This window comes from Acanthochromis polyacanthus, chromosome 8 (genome assembly GCF_021347895.1).
Source record: "Acanthochromis polyacanthus isolate Apoly-LR-REF ecotype Palm Island chromosome 8, KAUST_Apoly_ChrSc, whole genome shotgun sequence".
NCBI lineage: Eukaryota > Metazoa > Chordata > Actinopteri > Pomacentridae > Acanthochromis > Acanthochromis polyacanthus.
In genome coordinates this window covers 6,291,507-6,304,888 of record NC_067120.1, presented here as the reverse complement: position 1 = coordinate 6,304,888, position 13,382 = coordinate 6,291,507, and the positions used below count along the sequence as shown (strand labels likewise).

General features: G+C 42.9%; 1 protein-coding gene across 2 annotated transcripts in view; it reads left to right on the top strand.

Moving 5' to 3' along the window:
* Positions 1–13,382, top strand: part of rassf7a (Ras association domain family member 7a) — a 40,369-nt gene that overhangs the window by 9,889 nt on the left and 17,098 nt on the right. The window contains exon 1 of one of the 2 annotated variants that reach the window (XM_022189953.2): positions 4,705–5,074. The exons of the other annotated variant lie outside the window; for it this stretch is intronic. The gene's annotated coding sequence lies outside the window, so the exon portion shown is untranslated. Of the gene's footprint in view, positions 1–4,704; positions 5,075–13,382 lie in introns of those variants that run through there. 2 annotated transcript variants of the gene reach the window in all.

Here is a 13,382-nt window from a genome sequence, read left to right as displayed (position 1 = left end):
GAAAACATTTAGACCACCAAACTAAAGCCTGAGGCCTCTAGAGGAAGCTGCAGGCAGACAGACTGGGGGTCAGTTAGTGCGTCCAGGGGGCCTCTTTCTCACTCTGTGTGGGGCTTACAAAGCTTTTGTTCACCTCTGACCCATGACCTGCACCCACCTGATAGCTCCCCCGTCACCAACCTGGATTTCCTGTTCATCTAGAGCCGCAGTGCGTCACTTCACTGTGGTTTTGTTGTTCCTGAGATCACATCAGCACTTTAAGCCCCCACGCAGGGCAATATCTCATCTTGACCCAATTTGTCTTTTCTTTGTTTACTTGCTCTCTAGTGCTGATGCTATGCATTGACCAGGACTGTAGCTTGTGGGTTGGGTCCCCCCTTTTGTCCTGAGAAATCCTCAGCTTAGTGAGGACTCGAGGCGGTCCCTGGCAGGAACGTCTTGTTGACTTAACTTTGACTTTCTTTTATTCCCCGGCTCACTTGCCCCTCTTGCGCTGGGGAAAGACAAGAAGAAATGAAATTGACTACTGGTCTTTCCATCGACATCTCATCTGACTTTGAGCGAGAGTGAAAACCTAAAGGCCCTATGACAGTCACAGCTTTCTCCCTGTGCCATTCAGGCCGGTTGTAGCCCATTTCCATTTACTGATAGGAAGAGCGCAGGGCAGCACAGTGTGACACTAATGGTACAGCTTTATCTCAAGAGACAGAGAGCGAATTTACATCTAGGAGCACGATGAAAAAAAACGCCGGCTTAGGTAGACAGGATAAGGGAAAGAGTATTTGAGGCACTAGTTCCAACATGACCACTTGAAAGCATTGAAGGACAATGCTAGGGCTTTGTGATCTTGGTCCAAAATTTATTTCAACTCTGAAAATAGCTTTTCATACGGCAACTCAAAAATGCAACATGAGGCCATGTGAAAGGTAGCAGTGTTTTTGAATGGTAGTAAGTTTGCCCGCAGCCAGTCTGGGCTGGTTCTCAATAAAGACGAAGAAAAAGAGACGATGGAGAAAGGGTGCCAGAGTGTAGCCAAAGTCCTGACAACTTGGAAGCTGCTAAAGGCAACTGAGATTCTCTTGTGCTTCGTTAGAGTGGTATGAAAGGAGTGTTCAGAGAGAGAGAGAAAAAAAGAGCCTTCTGCTTTTTATTTGTTATGGTTGTGTGTGTGCTTTTTCTATCTCTTCTATCCAGTATTTGGAGGATACAAAGTTTGTTTACCACAAGTTTATATGCTGATCTAGTTGACCGTCCCTTCCTGTCATTTTCTCTTTGTACTCACTTGTCATGTCTTTGTCCTCAGATTCACCTTGCCTTATCAATGTGCCCGTTGTTATTTGTAGGGAGATAATATAGTGACATGCATTTTCTTTCAAACCATGAATCATCTTCCGGAGCCAGGTTTTCTGGGAAGAAAACAAAAGTCTTTGTCTGTTCTTGATGTGGGATGTGCTACATCTCAACAGGGCAATTACCTTCGCTGGGCGAAAGCCGTCTTGCCTGTCATAATGATACACGAGACATAACTACACTACTGGAGCAACAACATTGGCTTGACCATAATGAGACAGCGATGCTATACTTAGGCATATTTGGCGCAAACAGAGCATTACTACCTTGTGTTGCTCGCCATGAGTATGCAAACCGATGTCAACAAGAGTTCAGGATTTTGTAACTTGTTTTGGTGTTTGAAAATAGAGCTACCATAACCTGCTCTCATCCTATTCAACCGTCCAGGGTTTGAGTCTTAACCGACCTGTTTGCCACCTGTTGAAGGCTGTTTTTAGTGAAAAGCTGAATAAATAAAGAGAGACGAAAGAGTGTGGGGGGAGATGAGAAGCAGCGAGCCTCAGCAGCAACTTACTGCTATTCATTCTTCGTGAATAATGGCCAACAAAGACACTATCAGCATGTATTCCCCTCTCTCTGCTACCCTCCACAGAACCAATTGAACTGCTGCCAGACCCGACCAGTCTATTTCTCACTCCCAGAGCCATCTTCTTGTCTCCTCGGTGCTGAGTTACGGCCGCCCTGCCACTCTTTACACAGATTTATACCTACTCACTTGTTGAGGTATTAACTTAGTAGTAGGTGGTGACTGAAAGCAGTCAAGTAGCTGTTTAGATGAAGGAGCTGAACGCTTTCTCAGTGTTTGGGCAACGGGGATAAATAATAAAGACGCACACAACGGGGAAGGATTTCTTCTGAAAGCGTGTGTTTTTAAGCTTTTTAGGCCTCATCTTTGTTTTCTTTAGCTCCTTTACTGAATGCAGAGGGAGTGTTGGGGGAGGAGAAGGGAAGGGGGTTGCAAGAATGTTTGAGTCACACAGAAAAGAGGGATGATATGTGGAGTTTGACAGGGGAGGCTGGGATAAAGAGGGGGGCACAGCAGTGGGAGGAGCCCTGAGGAATGCCTGGAAGGTGTCAGCAAAGTGTGGGAGGCTTTGGACTGATAATCCCCCGCATCACAATACAATACCCTCACCCTTAAATGAACTTGATGCCTCTCTGAGGATGGACAAGCATATGCTCCACTGAGGGGTAATAGCCTGTCAGGACCCATAAAGTGTAGTTACTTCTCTACTGCTTTCAAAATGTCACTCCTCCTTGGCACCTCAGCCTTTTCTCACCGTGGCCTTTGGTACCTAAGCACGAACCCCCGAGACTCATCCCCTTCGCCCCTGCTTTTATTCAGGAGTGTGGTTTACGTGATTTGTCAGACAGCACAGCTCTTAGATGTGCCAAAAGCTTTGATTCATAGACCGAACAGCCAAACACTTCGCATACATGTGATCCGTGGTGGACCTCTGTGACTCAGCTTGGCTGAAAGCTACAGCATTCTTCGCAGTGGTCTTTTGTTTGCATGATTCAGTTCGGCAAATTAATGCAATTAATCCCCGACATCTATTTTTGGAACATCTGCTTTTTACCATGTGCACGCTGGTTATTAGACGCTGTGACTGTATGTCCTCATTAGTTTGTCCAAAGTACTAGCTGACGTCAAATTGAGGAAAAGTCAATGCAGGGTTGACGGAGGTATTGTTGACGGCCTGCTGCTGCTGAATCGTGGCATCGGGGTTCCAAAACTGCAATGATGTTACTTTTGCTAGGTTAGTTTTTTTTTTTTTTTGACATTTTTGCCACATAAAGCATATATTTTAGCATTTCTCATGTTCTTCACTCACCTCAGAAAATTAAATAAATAAATGAAAGCAGCAGTTTCTTTCACAGAAATTAAATAACCATGCCATACTCACCAGAAGGAATTGTAAAATTTAGATTTGAATAGGAACTTCGCTGACATTTTGATGTTATCTGCCTTTTATGTACATGTATGCTGGTATTGCTGTTAGCTGATAAGTAACCAAAAGTGGCGGTGCAGGATTGTTCTAGGTAGATTATTAACAATGATATCATAGTTGCATTGACACAGACTATAAAATATCCTGCTCAGGACAAATCTAGGTCAGAGTTAGTGACAAACCAGTTATGGATTACTCATCAAGAACATGTTTGTGACAGAAAATAGCCACTGATATATTGTTATATTCTCAAATATTAATGTCTGTAGTTAACATGGTCTTCAGCAACTTTAGCAAACACATCTGCTCCTTCTAAAAATATTGTCATAGTTAGTTTTATGCATGAAGATGTTAATTTTGTACATCTGCAGATGATAACAGTGGGCTTGTTTATATGAGTTTGGTAGTATCATTCATTACAGTATGCAGGCTAATGCATTAACAGGTTTTACCGATAGCCGAGCCTCTGCTTGTTATGAAATCCAGTCTGAGTTTCAGCTCTGGTTTAAGGGTAAGGGAGAAGGGAGGAGGGTAAAAAAAGAGGCTGCTGGTTAAAATTTAAGATTGAGGGAGATGTAGAGATAGAGACAGGAGAGATGCTAATGGAGAGCAGGGTCTGGCTCCTGCTGAGCAGCTCCCACACATCATGCCTGACCCATTGGTCACGCATGTCTTGGCTCTGATTGGGAGTGTGGGAGGAGGCTATGGGGACAGGAGTGCTGTTCAAGATTGTGGCATTGTTTTATAAACGAATTTTGGAACATCTTCCATCCTTTTATTTCACATAGAATCATTAGGTTTTGTACAGTAGATGTGTTTTGAACCGGAGTAGTCAGGTTTAAATTGCCTCCATCACCTATTTTCCCACAGGGCGTTGTCTAACTCAAACACAGACACATCCACTCTCCAGTTGCACCTGGTCTTGCCTGGACTATGACCTCATTCCAGGAAAAGGAAGAGAAAATCACCTGACAGGCTCATTTGTGTAATCAGCTGTTCGCGTAGCTGCAGGGCAGAGGCTGGATGCCTCATGCTTCAGGTTATTGATCGTGCAAACAGTAGAGACACATATGTACATATACTGTACATGCATTCAAAGAGTTTTGAGTTTATGCTTCTCCTGCCTCTTGAGTTTACTTACAAACAGTCCCTCTTTTTTGTTGTTGTTGTTGTCATTGGGACACGGAGGACGCAACCAGAATAACCGAGAAAATTGATACTGAGGGAGACTGGCAAAGCAGAAAACACGCTTTCAACTACCTGAAAAGGGGGAGGCATCTGATCTGTCAGCACAGCAAGGAAGGGTGGGGAGAAAGACAGCGAGAGAGAAAAAAGAGAGGAGTGACTGGGAGGGTGTGTTTCTGTGTGGGTGAGAGACACGGGGAGAAGGAGGAGGGGTGTAGACAGAAAGAGAGAGAGAACTCTAGCAGTCTCTCAGATCTTGGCTGTGGTGAGGACACCCAGTTGGAAGTGCATTCCTGAGGCAGCCGGCGACGAAAAAGCAGCAGAATAGCAGTGGAGGAGAAGCCGCGACATCCTTTAAATCTCCTGCTGACCACGTCTGCCTGCCTCTGACCTCCGCTGGACTCGCGCACTCCTCAAAAACACACACACACACACATTCACTCTCGCTCGCTGCCTCTGCACACCAACCACACAACCAACCGGCTCCGCTGCACCGCCAGAAGTCCAGGATTTCCCCCAAGTGAGGCAGAAGGGAAAGAGAGAGGAAATTTAAATCATTAAACAGAAGCAAAGGATCGCCTCTATCGGTGAGTGTCAGGGCTTCTTTGGGGGATTGCTTGGATTTGTCCTTGCCGGTTTGAATGTCAACGTTAGGAAGTTTCTCTGAAGTCAGCCGATCTGTCTGCGGCTTCGCTGTATGTTCCAGCACGCATGTAATGATAGCAATCATTATTAATAAGCGTCAGGTTGTGTGTCTGTGTTTTTTGTGAGTGGCAGGGAAACAAACAGTGTGTGTTTTATCTGTGAGTAGTTCAACCAAGTCTCCACATGTACCTGTTGTCACTAGACCCGCCACCCAAGTCAAGACAAAAGGACTCAAACCTGTTTGGGTGAAACTTTACTCTTTGTGCAGTTGTATTTTTTTCCCCCTACATTTTCCTGTTTGAAATTCTCCCCTTAGAGTCAAAGAGACAGCCTCCATGTGCATTTTTTTGTGTGCAAACATTCTCCGTGTGAGAAGTAGAGGCTATCTCTTACACCAGTCTCTCGTCACACAGGCAGCTCCTTTTACCACCGTAGGATTAAAGATTAATTTATGGTGGACTTGGGCAGAGTTCAGCTGACTTGCTGCGTGTTCCTGCCACATTTAACTGCTTACGTGCTACACATCTGAAATGCCAACACCGTGCAATACACTAAGCCTCTAAGCAACCCTGGTTAAACACTGGCTCATCATTATGCACGGCCGGCATCTTATTTAAAGGTTCCCCCTTGGGTTTGAACAGTTGTCGGCCTTGACTATTATTGAGCTGATATTCAGCACTTTTTTCCCAATAAAGTAGATTAAGTTAAAGACCACCCCTCCAATGAGAGTTTCTTTATCTTATTAACATGTCCATGTGCTGTTTTTATGTGCGAAAGGACACATCATGAGTGAAGTAAGCATTCAATGCCATGGCTGGGAATTTCTGCCTTGAAGCTACAATGATAGGATCTGAAAAAACACACATTCAGATTGCCATGGTTTCAAACAAAGCAAACCTAAAGACACAATCATGTCAACTTACAGTGTCGGGCTTTGTGTATCTTTATTTTCCTTCAGAATTGGTTTCTGATTTTAACATTTAAGATTAAATTACTCCAATATTACCACTTGTCATTGTGTAGCGTAGAGTAGTTTTACAGTAGAGCCGTCGGTGAGCTGGTGTGCTCGGGCTGCAGTGAACTGTGAGGACGTGGGTGTACATAAAGATGGGGACTTCATAAATCCACACAGTTTAAAGGATCCAACGAATCAACTTAGACTTACATTTAAGCCATTTTAGAGTGAGAAGGGATTATTTCCATGAAAAATAAACTTCTAAACATGTCATTTGGATGCAGAAAGTTGAGCTTTTAGGGGGTTTATCATCATCAAAGGATAAATGGTCAAAAGGTCTCTTCTAATTGATTATATTCCATATATAAATAATCAATTTCAATGAAGTTTTGTGTTATTCTGAATTTTAACACCCAGGTATTGATGTTTACTCCGAGTGTATCTGTTCCAGACGGGTCATTCCATGTGGTTTCACCAGATGGTGGTTGCTGCACCATTTTCAAATTAGTCCTAAATTTGCATGCCATTAGATAGTCACAAAAATACTTTCTATGCAAAATTGTAGGCCTGTAGCTCAAATAGTTTCTGAGTTGTGGGGGTCTGAAATTTTCAGAATTTGGGCTATAAAAGCCTCGCCAGCGTTTTTTGCATCTTTAAGTGGTTATTTCTCAGCCTCTAGACATACCAGAGAGCTGTGAGTTGGTCAACAAGGCCTCTGCATGTAGCTAGTGCCCCACAAACATCCCCAGGTGTTTCCCTACACTCTGCAGGCCATGGGGGCTTGCTAAAAATGCTAAAAATTAAGAGATACCTACTCGCGAGTGGGGTTTGGGACCTTAAAAGTACTAGAAATACTGCACAGAAGTGTTCTAACACCCCTGGGTTCCATTCTACACAAACTTGTGTGATAATTTAGCAAACTGGAGCTTTCTAGGTACCTCAGTTTGGAAAATATGAGCTCCCAAAGTTGGACGAGATTTTTAATTGGCTATTTTTGGTGGCAAAAATCTCTGTGTGGGACAGGTACCAGAGACCCCAAGTTTTTCTACAAGACAGTTCCATCTGTCTTCTATCACTGTACAAAAAGCAGCAGGGTTATATTTATAGTTACTGAGATATTCTTACTCAAAATGGCATGGGTCATGTCAAAATCGTTTTTTGCTTTTCAGTACTTTAAATTGGGATACAAGTATTAGTAGTCATTCCAATGGTAGTATTATGTATGTTTTGTTCTTTTTGAAATGTTAGTTGTTAAAGGTGACTACCTTCAAAAAGTGTAATGGTATAACTTAGGTATATCTAAGTTATAACTTAGGTATAGGTTCTTTTGCTTGTAACATGACATTGTCCAATTAAATTTAACATGTTTAATCCCGCTGCACTGATACTGTAAAATTCAACATTATTGTTGTTATTTTTAAATTAATCAACCATAAACTACTACAGCGCTCCCTGAATTCAAGTTAGTACATGTAATATGTATGTGTATGTTATAATTACATGGATGCATTGCAAATGGGTGTCAACATGTCATGATATCTACAGGTATGGCTCTAAACTAGACCTTGTGACACAAAAAGGGTATTATACTTTTTTGTTTTTCAGTACTTTAAATTGTGATACAAGTATTAGTAGTCATCCAATGGTAGTATTATGTATGTTTTGTTCTTTTTGAAATGTTAGTTGTTAATGGTGACTACCTTCAAAAAATGTAATGCCCTTTTTGTGTCACAAGGTCTAGTTGTGACACAAAGCAAAAGAACCTATACCTAAGTTATAACTTAGGTATACCTAAGTTATACCATTACACTTTTTGAAGGTAGTCACCTTTAACAACTAACATTTCAAAAAGAACAAAACATACATAATACTACCATTGGAATGACTACTAATACTTGTATCCCAATTTAAAGTACTGAAAAGGAAAAAACGATTTTGACATGACCCATGCCATTTTGAGTAAGAATATCTCAGTAACTGTAAATATAACCCTGCTGCTTTTTTGTACAGTGATAGAAGACAGATGGAACTGTCTTGTAGAAAAATTTGGGGTCTCTGGTACCTGTCCCACACTGAGATTTTTGTAACCAAAAATAGCCAATTAAAAATCTCGTCCAACTTTGGGAGCTCATATTTTCCAAACTGAGGTACCTAGAAAGCTCCAGTTTGCTAAATTATCACACAAGTTTGTGTAGAATGGAACCCAGGGGTGTTAGAACACTTCTGTGCAGTATTTCTAGTACTTTTAAGGTCCCAAACCCCACTCGCGAGTAGGTATCTCTTAATTTTTAGCATTTTTAGCAAGCCCCCATGGCCTGCAGAGTGTAGGGAAACACCTGGGGATGTTTGTGGGGCACTAGCTACATGCAGAGGCCTTGTTGACCAACTCACAGCTCTCTGGTATGTCTAGAGGCTGAGAAATAACCACTTAAAGATGCAAAAAACGCTGGCGAGGCTTTTTATAGCCCAAATTCTGAAAATTTCAGACCCCCACAACTCAGAAACTATTTGAGCTACAGGCCTACAATTTTGCATAGAAAGTACTTTTGTGAATATCTAATGGCATGCAAATTTAGGACTAATTTGAAAATGGTGCAGCAACAACCCCAAGGAATATCTGGTCATTTCACCTGGAATGACCAGATATCATTTACCATCGGCCCCCTTGATTACTAATAACCAATAATGATATTGGACCTGAATAACCAGGCAGTTCTTAATTCCCAGCATGGTACGTATCAAACAGTGGAACTCATTAGCAGGCTGTATTTGTTATCCAATCAGGGCTATCGATTGGAACCCCCCACCCTGGGATGTGATTTCTTTTTTTTTCCTGACTGGCTGTGAGAGCTACACACTTATACCTCATGTGTTATCTCTGTTTGTGTGTTTTGCACAGTTAACTTTTACCTAGAGAGATAATGTCAGCGTAATAAATGGCTGTAGGGAAAGGAACCAAATGGATAACTTGGATTCGAGCATAGACAACGACTTTAATTTGATCATTTACCCGTATAATTCAGCTGACCTTTGCACGCTCAAGTGCTGATACTGACTCTGCACGTTTCAAGTTATCGCAGCTATCAGGTTCAGGGTATTTATTTTCGCCAATAAAATGTAGAAAGTTATTTTATGGACAGAGCAGAGGAGTGCTAAATTCTTTCTCTAAATGCTATACGGCAAAAGCTGAAAACAGATGGCAGGGTAATGCCAGTAGCTGGAACGCATCATCAAACTTTAAACTTTCTTCCCAGCCGTATTTAGTTAACACTTCTTCTCTGTCTCCATCCCTTTGTGTCTCCCTCACTGGCTAGATATTTCTTATTTTCTATCACACGAATGAGCCTGTTTAGCATGGGGAGAGCAGAATGTCCTCAGAGAGTGGTTGCGCCTTGTTCTCCGCGATGTTATTTTTACTGCTCTTTCACTGCTTGAATACGCAGATGGACTCCTCTCCTCGTCTTCTAGAATAGTCTGTCTGTCTGTGCCGCTGTCGGTGTGTCCGTCTATCACTCAGCACGCATGGCAGGGAAAGCGAGTCTGCCCATGCACTGCACGACATCTCACGGGACTCTCAGTGGGAACTTTCTAAGTCATCCTTCAAGCTGTGAAGTGACTTAATTTCTCACCGTTCTTATCAGGAGTGTTTCTCCACTTCCTGCAGATGCACTCAGGGGCCAGAGGTAATAGGAAATGTGATGACAGCATGTTGGTGAAATGATACTTTTGCATGTTTGGGGTTTGGGAAGGTGTTTCGAGCCACTTTCTCTCTCTCTTACAGCATTAGTGTCTTTCTTCCTTATGTGCTGCTCACTCTACCTCACTTGCTCTGCCTTGTATTTTTTCGTGCGTCCTTCCCCCCTGCCTGTGCAATGTGACGGAAGGTAGTGCTGTGCTCTGCTCATGTCGGATCCATTAGGGATGAAAGCACACTGCAGTGATAAAAGATTGATCCAGTCCTCCTTGCATCACATTCACATCCTTCACACCCTGCTCCCTCATCCTCTCACACCCCTCCTTCCAATCCAAAGTCAGCCCAGTTTTCAATTTATCAAATCATCTTGTACTCCTCTAAATAAATCATCCTTACTGAGTTTACTATGGCAAACTTTTCCACACAGGATTTCTCAAAGGAGAACATTCTCTTGTTCTTGCGTAGGATGCTGTATTCAGCCTCTTATACAAGGTTACAAGTTGTCAGTGATGCAAAGAAAATACTTTCCTCCTGATGAAATTTTCTCGACAGTGCATTTTTTGGGGAGTAAAATGAGTCGGCTCTTTTATAGTATCTCCTTTAGTGTTCTTGTTGCACCAGGAAGGGTAATATGTACTTGGCTAGCAGAACCAGTAAGAGACTGGCATCCAGCCCAGCATTCACATGCCTCTTTTCACCTGTTTTATCTGAGGAGGAAAAGACAAACACAACAGCCCTGTGGTTTGTCATCTGACAGGCTATAATTACCGAGGAAGGAGGGGATTTGGAGTAGGAATTTTACTGGGTTTCTGTTTTTTAATTCTTTAAGCACGTACCTTTTTATGAGCACCTGAAAACATTTTCTTGTGTGTGTGTGTGTGTGTGTGTGTGTGTGTGTGTGTGTGTGTGTGTGTGTGTGTGTGTGTGTTTTAGCATTTGCTACATTGTGGGGACAAAATGTCCTCACAACTGTAGGAAATCCAAAAACTACATCACTTGTGGGGACATCTTTCGGGCCCCACAAGTTTAAACAGTGTTTTCTTGGCCATGTTGTTGTTACTGATGAAAGTAAAAGTGCAAAAACGTTTCTTTAGGGTTAGCCATTGTTTTGGTTAGGGTTAGGGTTTGGTTAGGGTTAGGGTTGGGTTAGGGGTTAGATATGAATGGGAGTCAATGGTAAGTCCCCACAAAGATAGAAAAACATAGTGTGTGTGTGTGTGTATGTGTGTGTGTGTGTGTGTGTGTGTGTGTGTGTGTGTGTGTGTGTGTGTTCTTGTACTTGCTACATGGTGAGGACCATTTTCTGCATTTAACTATCAAAGTGAGGACATTTTTACAAAGTGAGGACATTTTGGCCGGTCCTCACTTCGAAACAGCCATGTTTGAGGGTGAAGACTTGTTTTTAGAGAACAGGTATGAATTGAGGTTTGGTTAGGGTTAGGGTAAGGATTAGGGTTAGGCAATCAGTTGTGATGGTTAAGGTTAGGGTAAGGCTCTCGGAAATGCATTACGCCTATGGATGTCCTCACTAAGATAGAAGTACAAACATGTGTGTGTGTGTGTGTGTGTGTGTGTGCGTGTGTGTGTGTGTGTTGTAAAACTGCACAGAAATTTGCAGACTGATCATAAACAAGTGTTTAAGTCTTTTGATCCCAGCTGGAAGTTTGAGATATCTCCCCAAGGGGAATGGTTTGTTGCCAACTGCTCGGCATTGTTGTTTTGTTTTTTTTGTCTTCAGCCCTCCTTTTTAGGGAATCCTGTTGAAATAGTTTGAGGTCATTGAGCGCCACACATATCCTTAGCCGGAGTCTCTCTTCATTCATCCAGCATGTGCAGGTCAGAGGTTACATTAAGCAACCTACTCTCAGGATGTTCATGCAGAGCTTAGCTCACCTAAAGACATGTTTCCGACTGAGTCCAGCTGACCGTAAAGTTCACCTGAGTGAATTCTGTCATGTCCTGTCAGCGTGAACTTCTTCTAGCCTTCGTTGGTGCTTGCTGTGTGACATCCTCAAGTCTGTAGCATCACATTCCCTGTTATAACGGTCTAAAACTGGTAGCAGGTTACTGCTGCTTGATGTCTGTGTTTGTCTCTCTGTCCATGACTCTCAATTGTAGCATCTGTAGTGATTGTAGCATGGTAAACATCTCCAACCCCCTGGGATGCTCATGTGACTTTGTGTTCGCATCTGTGGATGTGTGTGTGTGAGCAGCAGGTTGCACCCTTTGCTCAACCAGCCATGCTGTGTTGACTCTGCACACAGCGCTCTCTGGGCAGTAAATAACATGGTGCCTCAGCCGAGGGTCCCGGACAGAGCCGGGAGGGGGGTCAAGACGCCAGCAAGAAAGAGAAAATGTCTGCCTCAAGGCTCGGAGATAGTAAATCAACAGATAGCAGAGGAAGGAGGCAGGTGGATCTGACAGAACCGTCCCTCACGCTGAGACGTCTTGACGGTAGACCTGTCACTGACTGTAGATGCTTCTGATCGAGCACATTACAAGAAAAACAAGCAGACGTTGCTCACGGGTAGACGGGAGCTACTGGTACACAAATGCACAGTGATGAGCAGAAATGCACATATCAAAATCACATTTATTTGACAAAACACACCAGGTTTTGGGTTTCCAATACAAGATTTGCTGAAAAATGATGTCACAGATGTGCTACATGTTAAAGTGTTTGTGAACATAAATCACATTGCTGCTGTTTTGATACAGTGGAAGCATGAATTTATCAGAATTGAAGGTAAATATAAGTTTTTTTATAGGTTTCATAAACATCTTGGAAAAGTTCCCACCAAATGAACAGAATTAGGTGAGTGTGTTCCTGCAAATGTAGGTATTGGTGAATTTTTTACACAGCCCTAGTGAGCTGCCACACATGCAGGCGTCTTTCACTGGTAAATCTTTATCACATGTACAGTTTAGACTACCACCTTCCCATAACTCAGTGACAAAGAGACCGAAGCGGACACTTTTTTCATCCATAGAGATAAACAGATAAGCCATATGTATTCTCAGTGTCACATTTCACCCTTCTTTGTGGTTTTAAGTGCAATGCTTGACTCATGTCTGGGCGTCGCTCCACGATGCAGGTTTACTGAGTTTCTCGAGTATCTTGGCTGCATAAACCTGGATCCCCCCTCAAATGTAGAATGTTGTTCATAGTATTAATTTCATTTCGACATAAATCAGACTTGGTGTTTGCATCTGTCTGCCTGCTGTTGAATATTCCCTCTTTAACAAACACTAGTCTCTGTACAGTGTTTTCCAGCTTCCCCTTCATCGCGCTTCCCCCTCTCTTCACTCTTTACTGTTCCCAGAGGGTCGCCAACATATCACGCATATGTAAACTCAGCGGCAGCATCCTTGTCAGTAATGCATACGCTTCCATGCCAAAGAACCTGGTGATCTTCTGTGAGGCTGGTGAAAGGCAGCTATCTGGAAGTGTCCCAAAGGTGCTCCTAAGATACTGAGAATGGGCTATAAATCCGCCCAGCTGCCCTCCTACATTTTCCTTACTCATCTCGGCTGTCCACACATCTTCTAACCACACGGCTCCGATAGGCGTGATCCTTCTCAGAATAATGACAGGGAGAGA